At 37.2% G+C, this 22,962-nt stretch overlaps 1 long non-coding RNA gene across 1 annotated transcript in view; it reads right to left on the bottom strand.

The window, feature by feature from the left end:
- Positions 1 to 325: 325 nt before the first annotated feature.
- Positions 326 to 22,962, bottom strand: part of LOC148213738 (uncharacterized) — a 142,663-nt gene continuing 120,026 nt past the window's right edge. Inside the window, exons 3-4 of the long non-coding RNA XR_015794038.1 lie at positions 4,082 to 4,288; positions 326 to 1,597 (exon numbers count right to left, since the gene is read on the bottom strand). This is a non-coding gene — a long non-coding RNA (uncharacterized LOC148213738). The remainder of the gene's footprint in view (positions 1,598 to 4,081; positions 4,289 to 22,962) is intronic.

The raw sequence follows: 22,962 nt of genomic DNA, 5'->3' as shown, positions 1-22,962 counted from the left end.
AATAGTCCTGCCTGGATCTTTTTGAGGAAACATTCCAGAGCAGCAGCCCCAGTCCCTCCCCTCTTCATACTATATGAATAAACTTTATTCAGGATTATTAAAAAAAAAAAAAAACGTCCATATATGTAAGAATTCCAAACTCTAATTCTCACATTTCAGAAGAAAGACTAACAAAGTCTTTGCTTATGAAACCCCAGCTTAGATGTGAATTGCGATAACCAAGCTATTGAGAAGAGATATATTAAGATGTATTAAGGTAGTTGTAAGCCTGCTAGTCCATTTCAGGAGCAACAGGATAAAATGCTCACCATATTTTGCTGGAAAGGAGGTTATTTGCCTGGATGAGAGCTAACAGATTGATAAGGCGTGTTAACTCAGAACTAAGATGGACTCTAGAAAAGAGAAACACAAGGAAATGCTAACCATTTATGAACTTTTATTTCTGTTAAAAGGGAAAAGCTATTGGGGGGGGGGTTAGGCACAGGCAAGGAGCAGGATGGAACTCTTTACTGGCAGCAAAAAGAAATTGGTTGGCTGTTCTCTGTGTGCTGTACAGACACCAGATATTTAAAAATGCTTGTGCTCACATTAGACTTTGTGAAATCTGAAAATAACTAAAGAATTTGGATTACTCCAGGGTACTTTTGAAACTGGATTCAAAAGGCTGAGAAACAGACTAATCATCTGGAATTGCTCTGAGTCTTCTCTGGAACTGCATTTTTTTCCTCAGTTATCTGGAGTGTAAGACGGACAAGTTGAGCTCTATCACATACAAGTCGCTAGGATTGCAAGCTGCTTCAGCTAATAAAACTGTGCCCCTTTCCTTTCTATCCCTCTCATCTAATTCCATGTGCAAACTGTAGAATGGAAATCAGCAATTCTTGTTAGCGATCATTAAGAAAGTAATTGGAAATTCCCAATTTCATATTGCTGTTATGTTAATATCTACCTGTAAAGATAATTAACAAATTGTCTACAAAGAATCTATGTATACACATAGAGTCCTGTGTATTGGTGTATTAACTATATCTTGAAACGATCCTATACAATTGGAAAAGATATCAAAATGAATGTTCAAAATGTTCAAGGGGCTCAAGCAATTTCCCTATGGGGAAAGATTACTATGAATGGGACTTAGGGGGAAAATGGTGTGTGATAAGGACACAACAGAGGTTATAACATTATGCACTTTGGGGAAAAACAGGCAAATGGTATTTCTGCAGATATTCCAATGCACCATTGTTGCTACTTTGTCATGCCGTTGTTTGTAGTCAGTCTGTGCAATCTTCTTGCAGCAGCTAACTAGGTGGTCCACTGTTTCTTCAGCTTCTTTGCAGAGGTGGCATTTGCTGTCTGTTGCTGTCTTCTCAGTTCTGGCATCATCATCATCATCATCATCATCATCATCATCATCCATTATCATCATCATGGTTGGTCGCACAGTCAGCCAGATGTTTAGACTGGATTTGGCATTTATATCCACCTATCAAATCCTTCCTAAAAACCTGAGATAGGCAGATGCTGTTTCATGGTGTTAAAGATATTGTCACAGGATGTAAGCTGTTCCAAGTAAAGCTGCCTTTTGCAGATGGTGATCCTGTCAATGCCAATTATTATTATTATTATTATTATTATTATTACTATTATTTAAAGGACAATAAAGAAGTCTTTGCTTAGCATCTGTAATAGCCACTATAAGGCCTTTGATCTTATTTCACAGTTTTTTATGTTCTTATGCAAATATGTGTAGGTATGCAACCACATGAATATTTACATAGATGTAAGACTGAGGGTCTCGCAACCAACCAAATAAACACTCAAATCCCAAAGCTATGTTTATCTTATGGCCTGCTTGACAACCTTTTCATATCAGATAAATTTTCTTGAAGTGAACCTTGCCTTGAATGTCAGAATGGTCATTACTCCATTAAAACAGATTAAGGTGAATTTGAGCAAATTATGATAGACTTAAAGTTATTATAATACTTTAAAGTCTTTGGGTGATGGGGTCTTTTTGACTTCAAATAGAAAAATGCTCAAAAGATAAGCTGCTCACACAAGATTTAGCTGGGATTACCTTACATGTGTATACATGGAAGCATTTTGAGAAAACTCAGAATCACAAAGACTGCAAATTCAATTTCCTCTAGGGAATAGATAGAAAGGTACAATGTATAAAGTTTCATGGGCACTAAAAGTAAGACATTTGAAAAATAGCTATTTAATGCTAAAGCTTATACCTAACACTTTAAAAAGCATAGATGGCTTCTTAGAACTTCTCCAAATTCCTTTCTTCATTTGTATTAATTGCATTTCCTGGCAAACTACACTATGATGTCATGGAACCTGATCATGTGAAACCTTTCTAAGGCAGATTCATTCACTGTACCTGTGAAAACTTTCTGTCATTCTGTCAGAAAAAGAAGCCTGCATATGGCAGTGCTGATCTCAGAGCAGTATTTGGACAATGAGCATAACAGCTATTGGCTTACCATATTTTGAAGTAATATAGATTACTACATAAAGGTTGAATTCCTGTAATCACCTAACTACACCATTAAAATTGGGCCACTAAAGAAGACAATCACAATGAATTCCAGTTTTGTGATATTCGAACTAACCCTGTAACAACTGAAAATGAAGATGACGTCGTGAATAAAGTATAGAGGATTTATTTATTTATTTTAATAATATTTATATTTTGCCTTCCTGTGCACAGAATATTTAACATTTTAAAAAACTAACTTTAAAAAATATAAATCTTATAAAAACAGTTAAAATCTCAATTAAAATTAATATAAACTCCAAAACCTCACTTGAAGACTTGGGAGACTAGACTTCAAATCACTATTCCATTAAGACGGTCAACTTCTCACTGAATTGATTGGTTATTATATTTACATTCCATCTTATCTCAGTGAACTCAGGACAGTGTATTTTGGACCTCTCCTAATTTTGTACCCATAGCAATAACACTGACTGGCCAAAAATGATCAAGTGAGTTCCATGATCAAGTAGGTCTGAACCTAATCTCTTCAGTGCAAGTCCAGTGTCCTTAATCACTAAACTATACTGGCTCTCAAATTGTCCCTATGTCTAATCTTAAACTGGGGGATGTTAACTGCACCACTGAATAAATTGTTTAGTAGTTTATAGGCTATGTCTGGATTTTAAAGATCCCAACTTCATCCCAAGCTGTTGTGTCTCTCAAAAGCAAAAAACAATTATAACTACCTTGGCTCCATAACAATTGAAACGCTGTGCTATATGGAGGCTACAGTGAGGAGTTTAGAACTGGAGAACTGGATTTCTCTACTTGGCAATCAGGTTTTAAGAATTCAGTCCCAGGATATTAAAAAAGGGCATCTCGCTTTGGTCAGATATGGATGACGTTTTTCAGAACTGTGACACTTCCCATGGGGCATTATGCAAAGATAGCAAATGGGCATCAGTTTTCTCCCCACGTTGAATCAGCATCTGCTACCATCACATAATACAAGCACAGACCCCATCAGAGTAACATTGATCTCTATCAGACATCATCTGGCCTCCCATTTGTCTACCATGCTGTGGCAGGGAATGTGATACGAAGCTAACAAAACGCAGCCGGAGCTCTGTGCTCAGAGGGTTTCTTTGTTCCTCTGAATCTTCCCTGCTGGTTGTCTAACTCCAAAAAATGCCACCGCCACCACCCCTCTTCTCTCTCGTTGAGCCTTTCAACCAAATGGCCTGGTCAAATCACAAGCCAGCAGGTGCCCTTCTATTCCAAATGTGCACCTTCCAATCCAAACATATACCTCTTTTTCAGAGTGGAAAATAAACCAAGGAGAGACTTATCAGCTGGTTTTAGGCTTTGAAGTTTGCCTGAGTTTTGTTTATCTACTGGCCTGTTTTGGAATATATTTGCCTTGGTAAGGTAGAGGCAGTAAGGGAAAGTGGAAAGTCTGTTGGCTGGAGAGTAGTTTTCACCCACAGCATTATGGTTGTGAGGATGGAAAGAATAACCTCACAGTGAAATTGCAATAATTATAAAGCTGAGAGTAATCTGGGGAAAAATCTTTACGTTCACCCCTGGACTCACCTTTTTCCAATTATGTGAAGATGTTTTTCCATTGAGGATACAAGGCTGCAAAGTTACAGCAGTCCTTTCAAGGTGGCCAACTTCTTCATCAGTCAAACGCTCAACATTTTATATATATTCCGATCAGGCTTGGTCCAGCAGGGTGGGCAAATATCCAATATGGTGACTTCAGCAGAATAGGGGATGTCTGGGGAACAACCTATAGGACTGAGTCCAAAATGCATAAAAGCATGAAATCATGTAGAACTGGACTGGCTAGAAAACTGTACATTGTTTATTCATTCTACTGTTGATTCTCCTAGGAAAAGCAGGAGAGTCAACCCAAATCCTTCCTAAAATTACAAGATCTTCAACCAAGATTTGAGTTTGATACTTTTAAAAGCACTATCCATATCAAACTGAAGTAGTTTATAGGAGCACAAGGTGCTCACCCAGAGTCCTTGCTATGCCTGCCAACTTTTTGTATTTTTTTTTCCTATACCATTAACAGCAGTTTGACCCATAGAGATTAAGCACAGGAAGTTTTCTTCATTGTTTATCTCCTTGCAGGGAAAGCTTCCACTGCTGTATGTCATGCTGTTCTTAAAAAACAGTAAAAACATTGGCAAACTTACATTTGCTTCCCTGCTTAAGCTATAATCATCATATTTTTATTGTGTTCATTTTGTTGTGTGGACTGTGTGTGTGTGATGTTTGTATGACGTATGCATATACACATACATACACAGTATACTCACATATTCATTTCTTTATTTTTATTTTTTTGGATTCAAAGACACAGTTCATAGCTAAATGATAGATGTAATTGTTATTGTTCAGAATCTGCCAGCATCTTTAATTTCTGTGTTTTAAGAATATTTTCACCTTTATTTCAAGTAATACAAGTCCATTTTTTTTTTCTCTTCATAAATCAATCAATCCCCCATAACACAGTAACCCAGTCTGATCTCTTTGCTGGCAGGCCTGACAGTACACAATTCATAGTTGCCATTTGGAACATATAGTCACAACCCACTTTCTCCAGGAATTGTGTTACTCCAGAAGCCCTTGCACAGAAATTGGTTGGTACCAGGTAAAGATGAACTGCATGGCTTTTGGTTGAAACTTCTGACTATTCTGCACCCACTCACTGCCAAGCAGTTTAACAACATATTGCAAGGAGATGAAATTGAAGATTGGCTAACATCTGGCAAAACCTACTGATAATGAAAGATCCAACAAAATGGGAAGCACCAGGCAACTCCAGGCCAATTACTTGCTTCCAACAACTTTCAGATTGCTAACTGGTGTGGTAACTGAGGCAGTCCAACATCACCTAGTTGAAAACAAGCTCCTTCCATCTGAGCAGAAAGGAAACTGCCCAAACAGCAGAGAAACAAAAAATCAACTCTTAATTGACAAGATAATTTTGGAAAACTGCAAGAGAAGGAAGACCATCTTGAATGTGGCTTGGATTGATTACAAGAAGGCATTCAACTCCCTGCCACATGTTTGGACAATCAAACACCTAGAAATAACATGAGTCAGTAGAAACATCAGAAGTTTTGGGCAAAGTTCAATGGAACAATGGAAGACATAGTTACTAGTCAATGGTGATAGACTGGGAGAGGTTACAGGTAGTCCTCGCTTAACGACTACAATAGGGACTGGAAAATTGGTTGTTAAGCAGGGTGGTCATTAAGCGAGTCACCACATGACCAGACCAATTTTACGACCTTTTTATGATGGTCATTAAGTGAATCACACAATCCTTAAGTGAATCATGTCATTGTTAAGCGAGTCCACCTTCCCCAATGGACTTTTTTGCTGGAATTTGCTTAATGACCATGTGATTCGCTTAACGGCCATCATAAAAAAGGTTGCAAATCGCAATCATGTGACTGTGGGGGGTGGTGCGATGATTTGCAATGGTTGTAAGTGCGAGTACAGATCGTAAATCACTTTTTCCAAGGCTGTCATAACTTTGAATCATCATTAAATGAATGGTCGCTAAGTAAGGACTACTTGTAATATCAAGAAAGGAATCTTTCAAGGAGACTGTTTGTCGCTGCATTGATTCCTCTGTCAGCAATACTGAACAAATCAGGCCATGGCTATCAAACATCAAAAACATTTGCCAGGCTATCCTGCCTCCTTTACATGGATGATCTGAAGCTGTATGAAAAAACACCATCTGAAATAGAATCACTGCTAAACACTGTCCGAATATACAGCCAAGATATTTCAGTGGAGTTTGGACTGGACAAATGTGCCACCCTTCCATTCACAGGGAAAAATAGTGAAAACTGAAGGAATCAAGATGCCCTATGGAAATAACATCAAGGGTCTGGATGAAGAAGATCACTACAAATATCTGAGCATCCTTCAGGCTGACAACATCAAGCACACTGAAGTCAAGAAGGTTAGGAATGAATACATCATGAGAGTGAAGAAGATCTTAAAGTGCAAACTCAGTGGAGGAAATACTATCAAGGCAATTAACACCTGGGCAATTCCAGTCATTAGACACACAGCTGGAACAGTAGACTGGACTCAAGCAGAACTAGAAGCCCTGGATAGGAAGACCAGAAAAATAATGACAATGAATCATGCCCTTCATACACACAGTGATGTTGACAGACTCTACTTACCAAGGAGCATAGGTGGGCATGGAATGTTGCAAGTACACAGACTGTTGAAGAAGAAAAAAGGGCATTGGAAGAATATCTGAAGGACAGTGAAGAAGATGCACTGAAGCTAATATACCAGGAAGGCTTACTGAATACCAAAGAGATCAAACTGGCCTACAAGAAAGACCAAATGAAGAGACATGGCAATGCAAAGTATTACGTGGCCAGTATGCCACTAGCAGACAGTGCAGATAACAAAAAGACCTGGCAATGGCTAAGAGGAGGAAGGTTGAAGAAAGAGACAGAGGGGCTAATTCTGGCTGCACGTGACCAAGCCTTAAGAACAAATGCGTATATAGCCAGAACTGAGAAGGCAGCAACAGATAGCAAATGCCACCTCTGCAAAGAAGCTGAAGAAACAGTGGACCACCTAGTTAGCTGCTGCAAGAAGATCACACAGACTGACTACAAACAAGGCATGACAAAGTAGCAACAATGGTACATTGGAGTATCTCCAAGGAATACCATTTGCCTGCAAGCAAGAACTGGTGGGACCACAAAATAGACAAAGTGATAGAAAATGAAGAAACTAAATTGCTCTGGGACTTCAGAATTCAAACAGACAAGCACCTGCCACATAACACCCCAGATTTAACAATTGTTGATAAGAAAGACAAAAAGTCTGGATAGTGGACATTGCAATACCTGGGGACAGCAGAATAGAAGAGAAAGAACTGGAGGAAATCACAAAATACAAAGACCTGCAAATAGAAATAGACCAATAGTAACAGGCGCCTTGAGTGCAATCCCAAAACAACTGGAGCACCACTTGAAGACCATCGGCACTGACAAAACCACCATCAGTCAATTGCAACAGGCAGCTTTACTTGAAACAGCTTATTATCCTGTGACGATACCTTTAATACCATCAAACAACAACATCTGCCTACCCCAGGTCCTTGGAAAGGACTCGATGGGTGGATAAAAATGCCAAATCCAGTCTAAACCTCTGGCTGACTGTGCAACAACAGTAATATCATTAGCCGTTTCCACGTTGGCTTGGTGGGCAGCAGCAGGTATCGTTGAGGCACTGCTGTCAGTCTTTGGGAAGTGTTTCTGTGCAGCAAGGCCTTGGCATGAATTCTGCAATAGATGGGCTTGCTTTTTCATCTGGATTTTGATGTTCTTATAGCTGGCTGAGTGTAGTTCATTTAACTCTATGCAAAGCTGAGTCTCTTTGTGGCTAAATACCTAATTGCCATGGATTGACTGGATCAACTGACCCCTTTTTAGTATTCTCATAACACACTAATTTCCACCCCATTGATCCAGATAAGTATGTCTTGGAATAGGAGCACTGTGTTGGTTAAATTGTGTTACTTTACTTTCACTTTTCCATATTTGGAAAATGGCAGAGGCTGGGATAAGAATGCTAAGACTGACATGATATCTTCCAGATATTGAGAATGGTTTACCATACCTCTCCAGTTACTGTGCATTATGGGCAAGTTGCACCTTAATACTGATCTGAAGTTTGCTGTGTACTTTTTGTCTGCTCTGTCTCACCTTAAGAGGGTGGGATGGTGAGAGAAAGAACATGTTAATAGTGCTATTCAGTAATGTGATGACTCTAAAAATAAAGGGAGGAATAGAGTAAAAATAGTTAATGGCATTCATTCATTCATTCATTCATTCATTCATTCATTCATTCATTCATTCATTTTGTATAGCCGCCCATCTCAAACAAGTGACTCTGGATGGCAAACAATAATAAAATCAATTAAACCAATTAAAAACACAAATTGAATCAAACGTATTTGAATCAAATAAGGTTGTTTTACAAACTGAATCCAAACCAAATCTCCTTATCAGTTATTTTCAGATATTTTGATTGATCCATTAAAGCTGAGATGAGCCATGCCCATCTTCTAACAACTATTGAACTCAGTAGAAGTACTTCCAGGTGAAGAATTTCCATGGAACAGAGCTGAGTAAGAGTATTTCATTTATCATTTTATTAGCCTCATTATGCAATGGTTATGTTATAAAAGGATTAAATTAAAGAGTAGGACGTTGTGATTCATTCTTTTAAAAGTAAATCAAAAAAGGAAATGGTGTGATTTCAGATGGCATTGCTTACTTAGACCTTTTGTGAGTGTGTCTATCATGCCATGCTCTGCCGTGCCTTGAATTCAGACAAGTAAACATTCTAGGCACATTTAACCTATAAACCACTACAAAAGGACCTAGAGCTACCGATAAGCCTTCTTAACTTCTGTCAACTATCAGACTTACTGAGAAATACCCACTACATCTGCAAGATACTTAAAACAAATTGATTACAACAGAGAATTGAGACTTATGGAGGAAAGAAAACATCAGGATAGCTCAACTACAGAAAATCAAACACTTTTCACAAATATATTTCTCCAAAAGGCATTGCCTAGAATGATTCATATCTTCTCCAGATATTTATTACTCATTAGCAATAATGAGTCATCTTCTACAAATGAAGTTTGCTTTCTTTGAGAGAAGGATACAGTATGCCTATTGGGGCAACCAGACCTGCTGTACTTGTAACCCTAACCTCAGCCAGGAAAAGGAGTAGGCCTGTAGGAATTCAGGCAATCCTGATGCTCTTTCCAGATGTGCTTTTTCCTTCCTGTGTGTCCTTGTGCCAGTTTCCTTGCTTTTCACAGCCTCGGTATCTACTCTTATAAACTATATTGATAGCATCTTCAAAATTTTATGAGATAAGTAACTGTTAGATTTTCTAGCTGAAAATTTCTTTTCAAGAAAGGGCCAAGGATGATTAGCTGGTCATCTGTGTGACCTTGTTTCATTCAATCTTTGGACTTGGGTGGAAATGACTATATGACTAGCCCAGAACCGAGAACACAACGAGAAGAAAATAGTGCTGCTCTGAAGCAGCAACAGCCAGGGAAGAAGAAAAACCCCAAACAAGTGCCCAAAAAGGATGTAGAAAAAAAAGAGTACATATATTAGCTAAGGGTCAGGGGAAATTTTTACTATCCTTCAAAAGGCTATTCCATCCCATAACAAAATCAACACTGTGATATTTTGGGTATAGCTGTAGAGACATGAGCGTTTCTCAGCTGAAAAGTTAATGGTTTCTATCTCTTGTCCTCCTGATGTATCTAATTTTAAGCAATCTTTTTGCCCCGGGGGACTTTTGCCCCTGCAACACCATGTACATAACATATACAGATACGCACACATACACACAAACGTTCTCCTACATGAGGAAGAGTCTAGCTATTTCAGAGTTTGAAAATAACAGTGCAATCCAAAATTTCAGAAACGAAGGGTAAGAAGGGCAGAATTTCTCTATGCCATGCTGCAGAGTGCAGTTTTATGTCCTCTGAGTAGATGAAGAGTCTCACTGTCCTCAGCAGGAATCACTAGGATCTAACTTCAAATGTTGAGCATGTAAATGCAGTTTCATGTGCAATGTTTCTGGACATTTTGTAAGAAGTGGCATGGACTGATTAAAAATTGCCACCAAAACATATATGAATTCCTCGAAAAGAGGAGTGTGTCTTCCTGTTCACAGTATTTGCACATGGAAAGTTTGTGATAGCAAGGTCTTGGATGACTGCTGGACATATTTTGGGAAATAGTTTACAAAATTCTTAAAGGAATAATTACGAGCATGAAAAAGTTAGCCTATCCCATGAGTTGAATTCTTCATAGAATGTTTGCTGCATTCAATATTTATAGAACTCATATAATGTGACATTTGGCCTTTTTATGGGATTTCAGTTTTCCAATGGTAGAAATACCACAAGAGTAGACATGACATTTTATTTGCCATCACAAAGCGTTCCTTGGGGCTTTAAAGCAAAAAGTAATAGAAGTCATAATGGAAGTACTAAAGGTCTACACTTAATTCCACTTTTTCCTTTTCTCTCTATTTCTTCCAGTGTTGATTTAATTGTAGATAGAGTCCCAATAAATATGATTATTTCCTATTCCAGCTCAAGAGAACTGAATTTGTCCCTGCAACATGGAATCAAATAGGGAACATCCACTGGTTGTTTCAATAGCTTAATATCCATGAAAAGTAAACAACTGCATTATAGCTAGTATTTCTCAAATGACCCCTTAGCTCTTTTGGGATTTATGAGGGTGCTATGCCCACCATCAGTTCAATGGACACTCCAGTTAACAAAGAGATGAATGCTAAAATGCTGAGACTAGGTTGTTTTGGAAAATTCATTCTACTGCTATCCGAAGAAATGATGGAAAATATTCACAGAAAATTCCACCTAGCAGCATTCTTTTTCTGGTAAGACAGAAGAAAGTGAAAATAGGCATTCATGATTCCTACTGGGTTCCTTAGCACTGTGGAGAACTCAGTTTTGAAAGAGGAAAAAGCAAAAAAGTTATCCTATCTTCTTTCAGCAAAAGGATTCCATAAATATTGCTCTACCACCCTCCCTGTTAAGTCTGGATTTAGCCTTATGTAATCTAATACCATGCAGGTATGCAACATTTTTTAGGCTGAAAGCAGTATTTGATCTTTAAGTGGCTTGATGAAAACTACACCCGAAAATGTAAGCAGGACAAAAATTGAATTTAACTACATTTACATTTAATTGTAGTTTAATTGAATAAATATCATTAATATAATTACTCTCCATTTCTTGAACATTTCCCCCTTCTGTCACATTAACAACTACAAATTGTTGGCAGTAGTTGTAGAGGCTTTGGGGTATGCACTGGAGGATTTCATGGGGTGTACATGATGTTGGGACCTCAGTTCGTGCATGAGCATAATCCTTCATTAATTTATTTAACCATTTTACCCTGTTTCTTCATTACAAAAAAACAGATAATACATCAGATTTTAATGGCACTGTTTGCTGTGTAAGTTAATGGATTTTGGTTAAAATGAAAACATGTGTAAAATGAATAGAATAAATATTTATATCAGTAACTACTGGCTTTCTTTTTTCTGCTCCAGAGAGAGCTATCTTTTAAGGGAGCATGAGATTTATCTTAAATACACACTCCTTGCAGTGCCATTCACAACTGTTGTCATCCATTCCCAGTCAGTCCTTTTCACGTGGGCAGAGTCACATATACATGAGGGAATCTGGATAGGCCCACACACATACATTTAAAAGGAATTGCCTGAAAGAAGAAATGTTTTAATAAATCTTAACATTGTATTGTCTGTTGAATACATTTGCTATGAAACCACAAGGACAGTTTTCAGAAAATAGTATTTTAAAAATCATTTCAGAAATACACCATCATACCACTGAATTTACTTTTCTTGGTTTTCAAAGAATTCAGAGATTTTCTATGACTGGGTTCCTTCAGTAGCATTTGTTGATAAGTACACTATACAAATTAATAGTTGTGTGTTCTGGTCTATGATCAAAACAAATATTAATACTAACCCTAATAATATTGCTGCTGTTGCTGTTGCTGCTGTTCTTTGATTAGTTTTGTTACTTAGAAACATTCTCATTTCCCAAATCTCTCCATTTTCAGGTGGCACCTTAAGATTTTTTGGATTATTGTAATGCACTCTACCGGGGACTGCCCTTGAAGACCAGAAGCTACAGTTGAACCACAATGCAGCAGCACAGGCAGCAATGAGAAAGACATGCTACGCTCTGTGATCCCACTGCTCCATGAGCTGCACTGGTTACCAGATGGTTTCTGGGTGCAATTCAAGGTGCTGGTTATTAGGTACCTTTAAAGTCCTTCACGGCATGGCTAACTGAGGGACTGCTTATCTCCACTTGTTTCTGCCCATCCAGTGCCATCAAGTAGGCTGGGTGCCATCTGTCAAGCAAAGTCATCTTGTGGAATTCCAGAGATGTAGTTGCAGTGCCTTCCCTCTGGAATAATATCACCCTGGAGATTCATGCAGCTCCCACATTCTGGAAATTATTAAAAGCCTGGTTGTTCTCCCAGGCTTTGAGATAACGTGGTTGTGTAGCCTCTTTTACTTAGTTTTGTTTTGCTTAACTTAAGGTTGGGCATTTGCTGTTCAAGATGGCTGGGTTCTGTTTTATATGCATTGTCTCTCCTTTTATCAGTCAGCTGCCAGAGGTTTTGAGGAGTTGAGTGGCCTTGAAATTTAAATAAATAATAAATCTATTGAATAAAATTGGTTGAAACTTTCTCCTACTTGTACAATTTCAATTTCCAACCTGTACAACTTCTACTTTTGTGTAGAGGCTGCCCTGTTTGTTCAGTGCAGAACAAAGAAGGGTATTGCTAGCTGACAGTGACATATATAATACTGAATGATGAGAGATGAATGATCTGTTGGTATTGTGGCTGGAAGTGCTGTCATTGGGATTTTTATAGTACTCTCTGTGGGTTTTGCCTCATTTTGTAGTTTATGTAGCTGCTGTTTGTGAATGAGAGGTTATCTATAAATATGAAGAGGTAATTATTCATAGGCTCTGAGAAGGAAGTATCAATATTCAGAATATGTGTAGATCAGCTTTTCCGCATCTGGGGATCATCAACACTAATTCATCAGTGCTAATTATCAGAAATTGTAAGGTTTGTAATGCAGTAACTTCTGGAAATTTAATGCTGGGAAAATCTCCCCTTCCAGCAATAATATAATTATTAAATTATAATATTGTGGGGGGGGGGGTTTACAAACCTGACATTAAAAATGCCAATATTTAGAAAGCAATAGGACAACACGTTTAAAGTCTTATGAACCTTGAAATGATCATCATGGAACAAAACAATGTAAAGCAAAATCCCAATATGAAATTGCTATCAAAACATCTAATATTGTACATTTGTATCTGAATAGACACATTGGTTCACTGACCAATTAGATCCACATTCAGCAATGTTTTTCTCAATTGCTTTTGTGAAGTATCATGCATTAAGCTCTAACTGAATTGTTACACAGAGTTTCATTCCTATTTGGATTCAAAACTTAAATTTGTTTCCTTTCTTGACATACAGTATAAACTTCACAGCTGAGGATTACACAAAATCACAGTCCAACATATGATGAACTATTCTAGTTCATGACACTCTATGGTATAACAAAATGATGTTATTTTGGTTTGGATTTTGTTCTTGTTGTTTAGCGGAAATAGAATGCTGGCCAAATTACACATTACACTAAATCACAATTGTAATTATTGTTGTTTTTAATTTCATTCGTTACTGACTTCAGAAAAACAAAATGTCATTAGAACTACAGCACATGGCAAGACCAGGGTTATCCCCTTTGATAACCAGTCATAATCCAAATAATGGTCTATCCCAAGAGTTAATGCATTGGAGAGGAAAAATCTATGGGTGCCAGTGATAGTGCTGATAATCACGCTCCCTGACACCAATAATTAATTCAAGAAAAAAGGAGACAGAGAGAAATGTAGCTTCATACTATGCATGAACGTGCAATTCAGTTTTATATAGAAATCACTCTGGAATGTTTTCACAAAAGATACATCCATTGTTAAGACAACAAATCAATCTAGTTCCAAGTAGCCTGGCTGAAACAAAATGAGGATATATATTCTGATACATATCTGAATGCACATCCTGTTTAAAGTAATGCAAAGCAGAAGGCCAGCATCTGCATTATCTGGATGTCAGTCAGTAAGCACATCTGAAAATGAATACAGCTCATCTGTTGTGATAGAATTGGAAGTTGAATTGGGGTAAAAGTCATGCCACACAATTCTGTGCATGAAAGAAAGAAGCAGCGTAGCATAGCAAGACAGATTATGGTTTGAGTTATTTATGTGGGCAATAGGTACATTTGTTCTTAAACTATTATTCAGAATGAAGATAAGGAAGGGCTTTATTTATCTTCACTGACAAATTTTGTAACATACCAAAGTTACACTGATTGGCTGCGCAGTGCCATGATGTCATATTCATGCTGTGATTCCTGCCTGGTTCACATTATATACTAAGACATTCCTGTTTCAGAAAGCAGCAGCAGTGAATGGAAGTTATGGTTGCAAACATACATATGTGAAAGTTGGAATGTTTTCATAAACAGACCTGAGCATAGTACTGAAACAGCACTGATTGCAGTGGTGGATGATCTCTGGCAGGTTTGGGATGAGGATAGTACATCCTAAGTCACTGAGAGTCGGGCAGCACATAAATTTAATAAATTGTTGTTGTTGTTGTTGTTATCCTGGCTCTCCTTGATTTTTCAGACACTTTTGATACCATCAATCCTTCTGGACCAGCTCAGGGGAGTTGGGAATGGGAGGCACAGTCCTTCAGTGGTTCTCCTGCTTCCTACAAGGCCAGTTCCAGATGGTGTTGGTAGTGGGGTGGAGAGATCCCTACTTTGTGTGATGCCTCAGGGCTCAATACTCTCCCTGCTTTGGTTTAATATCTACATTAAGCTGCTGGGTTAGGTCATCTGCGGGCACCGAGTTAGATATCAGTACACTGAGGATACTTAACTATATATCTCAACCCTGGGCTGGCCAAGTGATGCTGTCAAGTTAGGGGAGGCTTTGGGAATCTGGGTGGAGACAAGCTAAAGCTCAATCCTAACAACACTAAGCGGCTGTGGATTTTGAGGCTACCTAAACCCAGTGACCTTCCACTGTTAGCTCTATATGAAGTCACACAACCCCACAGAAAACTAGTGTGAAATTTTGGAGTTCTCCTAGATTCCTAGTTCCTGTTGGGAAAGCAAGTTGCAGCCATGGCTAAAAGGGTCTTTGCACAAATCCATCTTGTTTGCCAATTACACCTTTTGGGAGGCCGTACTGGCAGTCATTCCTGCCCTAGTTACCTCTCATTTGGACTATTGTATTTTTTATGGTTTTCCTATATTGATGTTAGCCACCCAGAGACAGCCATGTAAATTAAATGAAGAAATAAATAAGCTAAATAAATAAATATTACAATCTCCTGAGTCATTTTTTAAAATGAAAATCCATACTTTTTGAAAAATTAGTTCAACCACAATCTAGACTGGGACTTTTACTTAAGTATAGAGAATCCCAATTCTATTTGGAAGTCTATTTCACTTCTCAAATGTAACTGCACATAGCAATAATGCACTTCCTACTTTAGTTAACAAGCACCGTATCGGAAAACGGTAAGTCGGTGACTATTATATTGAAGCTGTAAATTAAATTGGGCCCTGACATTATGAGCAGGTAGATTAAATAGGGTCTAACTTTTCAAAAATAATGAAGGTAGCCATGTTCATTATAAAGTTCATCCAATGTCTTTATCTTCAGCTCAGATAGTACACACACTAACTTTGTTGGTTTAGGCTAAGCATGTTGCATAAATGCATCCATTGTATTTTATAAACTATGGTTTGTGGTCTAATATGCATTGGGGGGTGGGGAATGTTTAACAGGCTTTAGAAGGCATCCTGAGGTTGAACTCTAGAACAAAATCTAACTTTGACTTGATTTCATTTATAATTACATCTAATTTAACAAATTAAACTTGTTCAAACATTTACTTTGATCACATTAAAAATAGCAATGTGGTAAGAACTTGAAGGTCTTCAGGGCTGCATCCAAGCCCCTGAAGTTTCAAATATGACATCTTTGGGCTAAAGTACCCAATCAATTGTGATTTGTTTAGTATAATGCTGAGCCCTGTTGTGGTCATAACAAGGTGTAACCATGAAGATTTCCATTCAGAAATAGGCTGCTGAAGTATCTACACCAGTGTTTCTCAACCTTGGCAACATTAAGATGTGTGGACTTCAACTCCCAGAATTCCCCAGCCAGAATTCTGGGAGTTGAAATCCACACATCTTAAAGTTGCCAAGGTTGAGAAACACTGATCTATGTTATGGCTGGACAAGTTGGCATAGCTCTCCCCTCACCCTCTCCCACACCCAGCAATCTACCTTTCTTTCTCTGTCTTTCTCTTACACAGACAGAGAGAGAGAGAGAAGACACTAGATCTGCAAAATGTAGTGATCTTTTTTATCACTAGCCTGCTTTAGATTTGTGGCTATAATCGGTCAAAGTATGAAGCAAAAAAATATTTTAAGACCAAGCCAAATGTTATTCCAGCCCAAAGTACAGGCAGAATATTCCTGTAATTGTATCCTGTAATTGTGATGCAATCTTCTTCATGCCATGCCACAGTAAATTAATAGCAAGAAGAAATGTACTATACACAGCAGAATGCATTATAGAACTTAGGTATTCTTGACTTAACACTAAAGTTTCCTAGTACTGAATGAAACAGTCATACAGTTTGTTTATGAACATGAGAGAGTTAATGTAGAAAATCCTAGATAACTTAAAATGTGCTTTTTACATTACTGGAGTTACAAGGTCTCTTTGTCTGTAAACATGTCACATGACGCATCTTGAGCCCTGTAAGCAAAGTATCTTCCCAAATACGGTTGATTTATACTCTATAACACAGTTCCTTGGCAGTACAGGAGGGGTATAGAGCAGGAAATCTTGCTGCTTTTATTGGAACTAACTTCTAAATGATTGTGCGTAGACATTCCATTTGCAACTTTAATGTTAGTATTTAATTTTTTTAAAATCTTAATTGTTAATAATTTCTCTAAATAAATAGCTGCTGGATTAACGATGACAAAGCAGTTAAACAGATGTTCAAAATAAAACTTACATATGAAGCAAAACAAATTAAACCAATTTTGCAATCAGTGGTTCAATGACATCTAATTAGCATATGTACAATCTCTGCATAGTTATGATGCTGGAGCTCTTTGATAGGTATAAAACTGTAATCTGTAATGCAATCTGTATCACAGTTTGTACATTAAAATATACTGAACCAGCATTTGATTTCTTCTTTAATCAATTAACCATTTCACAAGTACATACACTTCAAACAGGGATTACATTTAAACAAGTCGTGTTTTGAATATTGTTCATTGGCCAGTTGTTTCATATGTTTTTAACAGCCATTCTGTTTTTGAATTAAGAAATTTCATCTTTCAGGATACCTCATTTCTAATTCCATGCATTATTATTAAATATCAGCTCGTGAAAATGTCTTGGTATTCTAATTTGAATGGATACACCAGTAGATCATAAATAATTTCTCATTCTCTTAATTACTTCTGTTTTGTACCATTTATAGGCTCACATTGTGTAAGATGTCGAATCATTTTTCATAACAAAACAGACATTTTCCATTGATTTTATGGCTCTTCCATGGTATAAGATGCAGGAGAAGAAGGCCTTGGCAAAAATTATTTCAGTCCCCGCTTTCTCCAGTGGAGAAGCCATTAACAGAGCAGCCATCCTGCATCCAACCCATTGTCTACTTGGACTTCTGTAAGAAGCCATCTGCAGGAAAGTTAAGAGAACATTCAGCTATCCACCCAGAATTGCAACAAGTCTCAGACAATCACCAAAAAATCCTTTCTTAAGAAAGGTGATCAACTGGATGGTGGCTGCGCAGCTCCAGGCTCTTTTGAATGAGAACAATTTCTACTACTATTTTACTTATACATTTATGTATTTAATCTATTTAGATGGCCAACCTATTTAGCATACAACTTTTTTTCTGGGTTTAGCCAGTCTGGCTGTGATACAGAAATAGTTACTGGATAGATAGCCTGTCTGGCCTACAGCTGCCACTGTGAACTGCCCTCATCTTAAAAGGCTAATTCTTAAATATGTTTGCTGAAGGATTATCATCCTACACCATGGTTCTTCATTATCTGAGGTCGCATAAGGCTCCATCTTTTCCTTCGTACACCTTAACATTTGCACAAATTTTGCTTCTTGGTTTTGTGGAAATGATAAACTAGTGTCTCAGTTTAGACACAGATAAGAGCTAAAAATTGACAAGGACAAGGTAGAGGTGTTTCCGGTTGCTGATTCATCTGGCTATTCTGCCTATTTGGAACAGAGTTATAATTCACTGACTTAGCAGTTTTAGTTTGCTGTATTGATTGATCTAATTCCATCATTGGATACCTAAGTGGCCTTTATGATGCAAAAGCTATCTTCTGCTGGTGAAGCTGCTCTCTGATGCCTTCTGGATAAGCTGCTGGTGAAGCTGCTCTCTGATGCCTTCTGATAAGGCTGTGACACAAAACGTCAGCTAAGCATAAATATAACGAGGAAGAATTTAGTTTCTGGTAGAGGATTCAGCTGGTGTATTGTTATGATTGAGCTCATACCAGCTAAATGAAAGGAAATTAATATAACCAAAAAAAACCCCTTCAAGAACCAGGTCAAGCCAGCTCATATGACAATGCAAGAAGTGTATGAACGGGTACTTTTCTCCTGTAATAGTGCTGCTTTTGCCAAAGAAATGTTAACTTTTTTAATATGGCCAACAGCATATGTTCCCTGTGCACCTAGATTGAGTTGACTGTACCTGGTGAACATCTAATGTGAGATCACCACAATATATCATAGGCGGATCTGATTTTGAAAACTTCCCAGAAACATCATTCATTCAAAATACTGTTACTAAACAACTAACTGGAACTCAGTATTTGTACACTTTTATTTTATAATAGTGTAATGGTAGCATTCAACCATATCTTAAATAATATAGCTGGACAAATCACTCAGGGGATATTTCCCTTTGATGAATGCTTGAGTGAAGTGCTTTGCGAAGCCACACAAAGTGCAAAGGGCTATTGCACTTGCCTCCTCTGGGACATTCAATAACTGAAAGAGGTATTTAATATGCAGAAGCTGCACCTGATGTTCCCAGCCAGCTACAGAGATGCATAGAAATGCAAGTGCCAGTAAAGGCAGCAGAGCATCACAAAGCATCTCACTGAAGCACATAAGATTGCCTCTTAGCCTAAATAAGGAGCACCATATCACTTTTGCAGCACAAAACACATCACTGTGACAAATCCAAGTCATCGGTCACAGTTAATAAATCCTTGAATTGAAATACTGTCTCTGGTAGTGGATTGCAGTTTGTTTTGTTTATCATTACACTTTAGAATAAATGGAAAATTCTAAATAGAATAATGGAAGAGATGCAAACTGAACCATTGGCATGTTACTGTATTCATACTTTTTATAAACTTACATTTTATATTACATTTTTTATATTACATTATATTAATGTAATGTCTTTGAGGAAAAGACTGGAAATCAAGATATTTTTTTGCCTGAGGGCAGCAGGTTGTGTCCCACTTAACACAAAGTACATAATGGACAACTTATCCTGGCATATGAGGCAGAAGATTCCACAAGCATTTCTTCCGATTCTGATCAAAGCAACATGGCGAGTATAAAAGATACAAGTAAATCTTTCATCCTTTTCATAAAACCCACATTCAGCCACCTGAACTAGACAGTATTTATATGATCTGCCAACATTTTCAATGACTTGACACTTTTCTAATGTATCCATTAAAACTGGTATAGTTCATTGATTTATAGCAGGAAGCATATTGCATATTTATAAAGCGAAGAGACATTCTCTATAAAGCTTGTTAGAAGATAAATTCAGGGAATCTAAAAGGAATTAATGTCAGTACAAAAAAACGAACCACAGTGAAATATCTTTGCCAAATTGCTAAGTAGCAGTGGGCTGCCATCAGGATTACCTTTGACAATTTACTTCCAAGGACATTTGATTAATCTGTTCAGCATTTGCTCCTGACTTTAAATCATTTACTCCTCCTGAGCTAAAGGAAGACTTCGCTGGTTTAACTACTACAATATATGAGAAATATAAAAACGGAACAATCCCAGTATTTGAAGGAAAATATATGTAGAATTGCACCTTATATAATTAGAAGCATATATTTAATTGGCTATTCAAATACATTATTTGTTCCAATATTTTTAGTGGGGAATTAATGCAGAAAAGTCAGAATTTCTTATGGATATACACTTGAGAAATTGAAATGGATCAGAAAAAGACCCAGTGGCCACCCTAGGAAGTGGGGGAGGGGGGAAAAGAGGTGGCCGGGAAGGAAAGAGCATAGACCAAACTTCCACATCCTAGCATCTTCCAGACCTTCCTCAATTGCCTGTAAGATCTTTTGCTTAGTATATTCATTAGTTCTATGAATACCAGGCTTTCCAAATCTGGTTCCCTCCAGATGTGTTAAGACTGCAGCTGGAGCAGGCTTGCATAGATAGGCACTAGTATGGCTAACACCAGAATCAGATATTTGTGTTTTAAAATGAATGACATGGTGTCAGATCATAAATTAAGGCTCCTTAGAAATCACATGTTAGTCTCTGTATATACCTGCACACACATGCATAAATTCTTTCTGTCTATCTCTCTTTTCTCATTTTTTATATTTAATAAATATAAAAGATTGACACTGTGACAGCTCAATTATTCAGTTTTACATTTCATTTCCACTATTTTATGTTTTAATTTCCTATTGAAATATCGCTTTCCACAGAGCAGGAATAATCTAAGGGGCAAGTATGGCACCCTGAGTACATCACTTCAAAACTCTAAAGGTATTTTCAAGATGGCCAAGCACACACTCTGACAGAGATATATGCTTCAAGATTTCTCTCTTCAGTGAGGTATTTTCATGAACAAACATTTTCTTGTCCCTGTATTTGCCAAAAGGGAATAAAAGAATCTGTGGGTACCATGTAAGCAAATTGCGGTGTTTATTTGAGCAAATGTTTATGAAAACTTTTTTCTACTATTTGCTTAGCTTTAGGTGGGAACAGGCAGTGAAGATAGTGGGTAACATAAGAAACCAGAACAGAAAATTTAGGATGGTATCCAGAAGGCAGATGAGGGCAACAAAATTATAAGTAAAATCACTTCTGATCTATTTGGCTAAGACTTCCTTGTATGGACCTCAAACTAATCATCCCTTCTACTATAATATCTCTTAAAGCTTTAACAGGATTCAGAGGATAAAAGGAAATAACTTAGTTCTGAGAAATCAAAACTGGCTTCATGGTTAGCAAGTCTGGGGCCCAAAACAGTAAAGAATCACTGCTACAGGAGCATAATTACTATAAAGTCATTGTAATTTCTGCCTGGTTTTCTTTGGAGCCAATTTGGAATAAAATTTGCAAAGTCTGAATTTTTAATGGTTTTCTTTTCTTAGAACCACAGCAAATATAGGGTTAAAATACAACTACTCCAAATTAACCCAGCCTGTGCACTTCATGCTTGCAACATAATCTAAATACTCCTCTAATTTCTCAAAATTATTATTCAACTATTCTTGTAAGTAACAAGACAGTAACATTAATTGGCAAGGTAGAATTTGCAACTCTATGTCATAGCTCTGCAATAACAATGCAGATAAAACAAGTATATAGCAATTAATTCCCCATCCCTTACCCATATCACTCCATACATTTCCAATCTCCATTTCTCTTCAAGCTGCTCCCTGCATGGTGATTCTCCTCCAGCAGAACCAAACCAACTAGGTCAGCATAGTTAATAATATTGCTGATCATTAGAGTGTACGGTCTTCCAAAAGAAAGGAAGGAAGATGATGGGTGGAGAGAGAGAGAGAGAGAGAGAGAGAGAGAGATTTCCAGATACTTAGGTAATCATGGAGGCCTGACTATGAGAATCACATGCTTTTAACTGTGTATAATTTACATTTTAAATTCTATAAATCTTGAGGCATACACATTTAAAATGTAAAAATAATTTTTTTTAATCTAACAGGAAAGGGGAGTACTCTGTCTGATTATTTGTGATGAATGAATATTTATGGCTGTATTTTTCCAGTCAATCCATTAAGAGTTCACTTTGTTTCTTGCCTTACAGCTGGCACATAGATTATTCTCTTCCAAAGTTGTTAAGATAATTAATTAATCAAACTAAGGAAAAGTCTGAACGTATCTTTTAGCAGTAGTACAGAGTAAAGGAAAGAGAGAAAAAGAACTCAACTGGGGTGGCACATGCTAGAGTAATCAATCAACTTATATTTTTCATTGGAAACCCCAATCAGATAAATTTCTAATGCTAGCAATAGCCAAGGAACCCACAAATAATATGCATATCAAAGAGATTTCACAATTTATTTGGAAATGTTTTCTTATGGTAAAGTAAACTTCAGAAGAATACAGTGAAGCCTTTTATTAAATTAGACCTAAAACTCAAAATGCCATAAGCTGTGAAATATTTTTTAAAAGTTAAACACATCAGTTGGTGAGAAACATGATTTGAAATCAACATTTACTTATATAATTTTTTCGGAAAGAGACTACAGTAGAATCAGTATCTCTGCTTAGCCTATGGATTAGTTTTATTTTATATATTTAATATTATTTTTCACAATCCTTACACATGGAAAAGTTGCCAGAATTTTATCCTTAGGAGTTTGCAGAATCAGGT

The sequence above is a fragment of the Python bivittatus genome, unplaced genomic scaffold (genome assembly GCF_059951505.1).
Source record: "Python bivittatus isolate LINGU-HERP-01145 unplaced genomic scaffold, Pbiv_v1 ctg000840_np1212, whole genome shotgun sequence".
Classification (NCBI taxonomy): Eukaryota; Metazoa; Chordata; class Lepidosauria; order Squamata; family Pythonidae; genus Python; species Python bivittatus.
Note: the sequence above shows the minus strand (reverse complement) of the source record. Positions and strands in the feature narration are given on the sequence as shown.